This window comes from Melanaphis sacchari, unplaced genomic scaffold (assembly GCF_002803265.2).
Source record: "Melanaphis sacchari strain LSU unplaced genomic scaffold, SCAv2.0 Contig43_pilon_pilon, whole genome shotgun sequence".
Taxonomy (NCBI): Eukaryota; Metazoa; Arthropoda; class Insecta; order Hemiptera; family Aphididae; genus Melanaphis; species Melanaphis sacchari.
The window spans coordinates 3,635,251-3,643,989 of record NW_020271284.1 but is presented as its reverse complement, the minus strand read 5'-3'; the positions used below and the strand labels follow the sequence as shown (position 1 = coordinate 3,643,989).

Sequence of the window (8,739 nt, the reverse complement as noted above, 5' to 3'; positions counted from 1 at the left end):
GTTTTAGCTATACTGACCTACCTCATATACATCATGTATACGTGGACAATAATAATATATGATTTCTAGTATATTGTTAACACATATGTATGTAACTTTGCACTTTGGTGCTATAAAACGCCCCTACGCTCGTACGGCGCCGGCGCGTATCACATGACGAGTATTGTATAATAATATAGCAAACGCTAAAACGTTTCAAGATGAAATTACTTCCCGAAATTGTACGATTCATTGTTAAACTATAATATTATATATATAAATGTATGTGTGTGTTGTATTGTCGTAACAATATGGATTTAGTGCCGGATATAGGCTCTTAATGTCTTTATAGACTACAGTCGATTATCAACAATATAGCAGCCGTGGGGATCACGGGTACAACAATAATAAAACGTGTAATTCCCTTCGTTTTTTTTCTCCCTACTAACGGAACGGTCGGAACGTCCCCACAATTTATGATTCCCGGAATGAAACACACCGATATATGAATAATATACGCGCAATCCCCTCAGATTACAATGCCGCTTGCACAATCGAATTAACAGAGTAAGAAGAGTGTCACAAACAAAATTTCTTAACAAAAAAAGAAAAAAGTGTTACGTACGATTGCGCGACAGATTTACACGCTGGGAAAAACAATTTCGCTAATTTATGCTGTACGTGTATGAGTAGACGGAGACAAAAAAAAAACACTCCTCGTTGCATTTCCCAACAAAACTTAAAATAAATTGTAAACAATTGTATACAGTCTTTTTAAATTTATTTGAGAAAAAAGTTTAGGGGGCACCCGGGTTTGAACCGGGGACCTCTCGATCTGCAGTCGAATGCTCTACCACTGAGCTATACCCCCGCGATGTTTTCATCGGGAATAGTTAGTTTGATATACAAACGTTTTTAATTTAATTATAATTATTACTAGGTACGCGAAGAATTAATATGTTTTATCTTTCACGTCATTATTTATCAGAGAATTCATAATATTTATTAAAAGATATCAAGCGATGAAACAACAATGAGTATAGTAACACATGTCTTGTTGATAAGATTTTATTGACATTTGTAACAGGCTGTCGGTAGTTTTTCAAAATATAATAATTACACAACTGATGAGTAAGTATCCATATTTCTATATAAACTTTTGAATCTTTTTCATTACCTCAGAAAAAATAACTAATGGAAAAAAACAATAATTATATTATTTATAAATGTAAACTGTAGCAGTATATTTATTTTTTATTTTGTTTTTGTTTTTATTTTTCATGTAATCTATAACTGTGTTTTTAATAAGCATAGATATATATAAGCTAATTTTATCAGATAAGATATGAATGACTTACAAACCTAACCCAATAGTGAAACTATGTAATATGGCATTATAGATCTGATTTTTGATTCTGAGCGGAAGCGATGAATGTATTGATTTAACAATGATACCTACATGGTTTTTATATTTTTTTAAAAATATTTTTCTGTTTCATTACTTTCACAACTTGACCTTTTAAATACTTCTATTTTTAATTCATATATTAACATATACTAGAAATAAAAATATTTTGGCACTTTTCGTGCTATTAATAGGTAATTTAAATAAAGTTTAACTTAAGTTTTTTTTTCGATTTATATGTGTAATCATTTTTTTTTAACTATATTTTAAAATATTATTATATATTGTACAAACTACATTTTTTTTTTTTTTTTGAATTTTGAAATTTTGTCGAAATTCGAAAATAACAATTAACGATTTTAGTTTTTTTTTCAATAATATTATCCGTGAGAACGAATCTTTAATGTATATTAATGTACTTTATATAAGCATAAAGCATTTTTTAAATATTTTAGTTAATTTTAAGCTATTAATTATTTATACTATGATTCTATCCACACCATTCTACTGTAAATTGTTATTTCTCAAAAGTTATAAATAAAATTATAATAAAAATATGGTGCAATAATAATTAAATATCAATAGTATAATAAATACTATCGATATTCAATACTTAACGTATTTTTTTTTTTGGCAAAAATAATCAAACCATCTATATTTCTAATAGTTAAATGTTAAATAAGTTACTATACTTGTAATATTTTCTTATTCATTCTGTTAAAATAAATAAAAAATAAAAATATGTTAATACTTCATAAATTATATTTAATTTTATAGATTAACCTACATGGATTATTATGTTATATCTTCAAACTAATTCCAAATTAACTACAAACAAATACGATTATAATTAACTTATGCTAAATGTAGGTGTTTTATTAAAATATTATTATAACATTAACATATTTATTTAAGAACCACTACGACTAGTACAACTACACTATCTGCTTTTCCAGGCAATATATGTACACATTGTACACCTATACTATAAGCAATTAAGATACCTAACAAAAAATGAATAATATTTTTCCACTACGAGTTTGTATTGTTACAGAATACATATAATTGCATAATTTGAACTTTGTTACACAACAAATACCTATAATATACACTTAAATCCTAATACATTTTTTGCCAGTATAAATATTATAATTTCAATATTATTAATCATAATTTATACTATAATAGGTATTCTCGTACACTCGCTTCATTGCTCATAAAAAAAATACATTCCTATTTAACTTGATACTCTATAGTGCTAATATTAAACATAATTGGATAAATATTTATTATTTTTTTCTGATTTGGTCTTGGTACAGATGATATTTCCAACATATCAAGTTTACATAATATATATTTGTTCAAATAAAATAACTAGTTTTTCTAAAATCTGTATTACCAAGGTAAACACACAAATCAAAAAAAAAAAAATGTTTATTTATAATAAGTTAAATTGTCTATCATTTCACATAAAATTGTTATAAAGAGAAAATATAGAGAAAATTAAATTTATCGAGCATACGTGTTGAACGCGATGTTAAACTGGCAACTTTCACCGATAAAATTATAAAATACGAGTCTAAAATGTATATCCAGTTATAGTAACTATTTTATTTTCGGTAACCAATGGTAAACCTTTATAAACTAAATAATAATTGTTTTTCATGAATCAACCAACCCTTGTTTAAATCCCTCTTTAAAATACGAATTTTGAAAAAACCTTTTTTAAACATCTCTTTCCTATAAACTACCAACCTGTCAAACTTCAGCTTCAAAAGTCAATAAGTTATTTTCAATACTTTATGTTTAGTCAGTGAGTGAATGACCTTTCGATTTTATTGTAAATATAGATAAAAAATCCTAACGTCTTTTCACATTGTCGTTCTTCCCAAAACTATAAATTAGGTATGAAGTCAATAGATTGAGAAATTATAAAAATTTAAGAAATAATTTGTGTATAGTGGAGGGAGAGGATTGAGTTAACTAAAATGTAGCCCCAAACACACTTTCTAGTATATATGCATAGATAAAGTAGGTACTATAGCCTATAGGTTGGTTTATCTTGAAATGGAATGAGAAAAAAAGGTGTGTAAACTTAAGTTTGTAAATAAATTACTAAATGATAAATACTAGACATCTATTAAAACTTTCGTAAATCCTTGAAAAATTATAATTTGTTAATTAACACGTTTATCGTTATAATAGAAATTTATTAACAAGTATAATAATAATAAATTAATACCTACTATTCGCTTATGTGAAAATAAACTTTGCAAATTTCTTTTTTAAGATCAATTAATAACTTTATAAATAAATTCAGCTTTGTTATCTAATTTTTTTCTTATAAACGCTTGCATAGCTTATCTGCAAATCTTTCATTACTCATTTTCGATCTTACACCTTAGTTATGTCTTAACTCTGCGAAAAATACTAAAACTGATTTTTTTACGGTGAAAGTTATTAGTCAATAATGCTCAATGGCAATAAAATATAAGTTAGTAAAATACCAATACAATAGAAACTTATTCAATGTATGACTTGAGTAAAAAATTCACACACTTTTAATAGGTAACTGTTTATATATTCTAGTGTTAAGTTTTTTATTTTAATTGTTACTAATTATAGACATAGTTCAACCAATCAGTTTTTATTTTAAATCTTAAAATGATTTTCAATATCTTAAAGTATTAACATCTACAATTTATGAGTTTCATCATTTCAAAAATTATTTTCATTCATACATACAGGAATGATACAATCAAATGGTTTGTTAATAAATTTATAATATCAATGTAAATTACGAACCGAATCTATTTAGTTTCAACATATACAAACATAATTTTTAAGCAGCCAGAAATAAAAGTCATCAATCATCATGTGACAGTCTAAATCAAAAATTGTAAGGAATTATTCTTTTTTTTTTTTTATGTGTATTTTTATTATTTCCTAAGGACACGTTTATCTTATGTTTATACTAATAAGAGCTCATATAAACACATATACTAAACAATACTTTATAACTTATAATCTTAACAAGGTACCAATATTAAAGAACTGGTAGTAGGGTTAAAAAATATATTAATATTACATTAATTTAGCGCAGGTCGCCACATTTATTTTATTCCTGCAGCCAGTTCTACAACGTGATAAAAATAATAAAAATAATAATAATAATAATAATAATACATTAAAATATGTATAGTATGTTTACTATATGCGTATATAATATATATTTATATAATTATATAAACACATACATAGTACACGCATAAAATTATACCTACACACATTATGTGTAATATTTAACTACTATACAATATCATTACGCACCTGTCTGCTACTATACGTACGCCAGATAACTATAACCTACCTATGTAAATTAATATACTGTTATTATTATATTAAAGCATTAAATACGCAATAATAATAATTTTGGACTTGAGTACAGTGCATATATAATTATTAATATATAGTTGTATTATATATAATACACCAACGTATTTGGAACAGACTTTTTCGGAGATGGTCGGGGCAAAAGTTTGTTTGAATGGGGGAAGGGGGGACGTTTTGATTAAATCCGAATACGTGTGGCTGCCGCAAATGGGATTTTCGTATTCCGTCGTAGGTATTGCTGGTAACGGTGTGTAGGCAACAAAGGGGTGGAAGAGGAAATTTTAGAGGGTTATAGGGCGAAACGCATCGTTGGCAAAGGACGGCGGCGGTGGTGGTGAGGTTCAAAAGGATTGCATAATGTTTGCGCTACGGCGCGGTGGCTGAAATGAAATCACAAACGAAATGGCGGACACGAATCGAATTTGGTCATTTTACAATATAACCTAACATCAATCCCCACCACTTGTTCACCCCTTTGTATATAACTGCATAACTCACTGTCCGTATATCTGCGGAAACAAACTCGTGCATGCACATACCTATATATAGAAACGGTATATAATTTACCATGGATATTATATATGTATGACGTAAATATATAATATATACACATACATCATCCTCCTGCGTGATATATTATTATACGAATGCACTATATACAATATACATAATACGTTTAGATGTTATACCTATAGGAACGCTTCGATTACATTTTATGTTATTATATCTTTATTTAATAAATTTTAGTATTAGTAAAATGTATTATGTTATCTGAAATAAATCATATAATTTAATTATTATTGACTGCCGTAACATCACTGCACTTCGAGATTACGAATCAACTGCTAATTTATAACGTACTAGCTTATTAACATAAATACCGAGAAAATTAAAAATTAGTGTTGAAGATAAATTTTTACACTAAGTATTTGATTTATTGACAGCTACTCTATTTATAAAAATGTAATTAAATATGATATTATGACAGTGACGGTTCGTGCACTATCTACCCAAACTCAAGAAAAATTGAAAACAGTAATCATAATAATAAAAATAAACTAAGTACCTGTAGTGTTATTAAGATTATTTTTCAAAATATAAAAATATAAATTCAGAATATTATGAAAATAATATAATATTTGGATTGGGTTATTTCGACGGACAAATAGCCAGGAGGTTATTGGTGTCGGTGTGTATTATTGTAGTGCTACTGCAGTTGTGCACAAAATCGCTGTGCAAATTATTTGTACAGTGTAAAAATTAAAACAAGCAACTCGCGTTATAATGGAATTGATGTGCACATTTGTTTCTGAGCACATAACTAATAAAGTTGTTTTCCGTAAATTATTTTTGACGGCGCCGTGTCGTTACGCGTCGACATCGGCATTATAATTTATTTTTACTCCCATTCGCGTTTATTATATTCCGATTATCAACTAATAATCGATTAGGTTGATAGCTGTTAGTCGATCATTATTCATCATCGGAAATTCAAAACAACAATCATTTTTCTGTTTTTATCGACCACCAACATTAACGTATATTATTATTCGTGTATTTGTTTTAAATGTTTAAAATTAATTCAGTACAGCAAATACTACAATGTAATTTTTCAACAATCTCGTTGGAGAAGCAGATAAAAATAAAAAATAAAAGTAGGCCTACTCCAGACTTAAAATATAAACAAAATAAATGGTAATTGATAAATAACTAAAATTTGAAAACAATTATTTAATACTATTTATAACATATTTAGTATATATATATATATATATGTGTGTGTGTGTGTGTGTATATAATATTGGTTATATTTTTTTTTGATGTGCAATACTTCATTAAAAATCCACGAGCCGCTACTGTATTATGATTTATAACTTATTAAAATGTAATTGAGCATTGATTATTTTTATACAACCATTTTTATTCAAAAAGGTACATTCACTTGACTTGGTACTCAAATTTGAGTGGCTCATCTTAACTTTAGCAGATAACTTAAGATTGTATCCCTAGGCCGATTTCTAAGTGTAGGAAAAAGAGGAAAATTCAATTATACTATGATACATATTACTAAAAACCATAACAATGAGTAAGTTACTATTTTACAAATGTTTTATTTGTATTTTACAATTTCAAGTAAGTAGTGGCGACTAAGTACATGTTTTACTAAGAAGAAATTTTGTGCATAATTTTTAAATATTTATCTACCTATTTATAAGTATATATTTAAAATTTAACAGTCACATCTCGCTTTTAACTATATATTTATTTTTTAACTTTCGGGCACTAACTATATGGTTAGCTTAGGTATTTATGATTAATCAAGAGAGAGATAATGATTTACAATATATAACAAACATTTTGGTATGCTCAAAAACTTGTAAGAAATAACAAAATGTCTAGGTTTTATTGCGAAGATTGTTAAAATATAAACAAATATGCTAGTAAAAACTAAGTCATTGAATTTGCAAATATTTAATTTATGACTAGGTACAAATATCTACATACTACCTAACTAAACTTAAGAAAAATTGAATTAATATTTTCTATTTTGGGCGGTTAACTTCACGATTATGATGTACTTATATATTGAATATTGTTGTCACTTGAAATTATTAATTTGTATTATTTTCCCAACAAAAGTGATAAGTAAATTGATTTGTGGAAGAAGACTTTAACTACTTAAAATAATAATTACGATTAGAACATTTTCTGACTTTGTTTGAAAACTTATTGTTAAACACTTAAACTTTCAAAATATAATGATAATAATTTAATTTTTTTTACCTATAGAAAAATTAAAAATCAAGAATATTTTCAAATTATTTTAAATAAAAATCGTGAATTTAAATACCTAAGGCTGAAATGTTTTTGAAAATTAAATATTTATTAAACAATATATTAATTAATTTATCGATATTCAAAAAATACCAATCGTAAAGAATTACAATTTTTTTAAATTATACTTATTACAGTTATACCTAACATTCCTTAACACAATATTATGTAGGTACCTATATGTGAATTATTAAACGTATTCGTAAGTTCATCTTAATGATGAATTACATTCAGTCACTCAAAACCTACAGCTAAAAGACTAAAAAATAAATAAATTCCACGGTTTTTTATAAAAATAGATTAAGTTGATATTATAATAACCTGAAGTCAGATGTTGCCTGCAACGAAGTTCCAGCAACGGTACTGAGTAACAATAACGACTGACATTATTGTACATCGTCCAGACAATTCCTTCATTTTGGATTCGGATGAACAACTTCGATAACAACGGTGTGTATTATTCTAATAATCTTGGTAACTTAGCCAACATTGACGAGTCATGAGTAGCATGCACCCCGTTGCGTGCATCGCTTATTCCCTTGGATTTTGCCGGTGCCGAATTTCAATTCCGGCAGCGTGTGCCGCACCATCGACGGATGGAAGGGAGGAACGCGTTTGGCGTGACGATGCGTCCGCGTATTTAGAAGTCTTCCGGAAAGTGATTCGCCTGCGTTTCGATTCTTCAGTTTACAGTTGAAAAGTTCTAACGATTTCCGACTATTTTCACGCAAGTTGAGAGTACGATAATACGATTTATATCTACCGATAGAGCTGGCAATATTTCAAATTTTGATATCGATATTCTCGGTATAAGTTCACTACCGCGGTATCAACAATATAACCGATAATGCGGTATCGTCGGTAATTACCACACAATACAGCGTTTTCAGTAATTCTACATAACAATACTTTAGAACTCGGAAAAATTCAATAGGTAGTCGGTACCTATTCATTTTAAAATGAATTACGGATTCCTCTATTATAGAATGTTTCTTATTTTGTGAATATGTAGATCACAAGGAAAGATAATAAACTATAAATTATTCATATATTTGGTGTAGATACATATATAGGTACTTGATAGATAAATTAAAATTAATTCCACTCTATAAACAGTTAAAAATTAA

The 8,739-nt window shown here is 27.2% G+C and overlaps 1 non-coding gene across 1 annotated transcript; it reads right to left on the bottom strand.

Moving 5' to 3' along the window:
• Positions 1-778: 778 nt before the first annotated feature.
• Positions 779-850, bottom strand: Trnac-gca. Its single transcript has one exon. It is a non-coding gene; the product is annotated as a tRNA-Cys (tRNA).
• Positions 851-8,739: the final 7,889 nt, after the last annotated feature.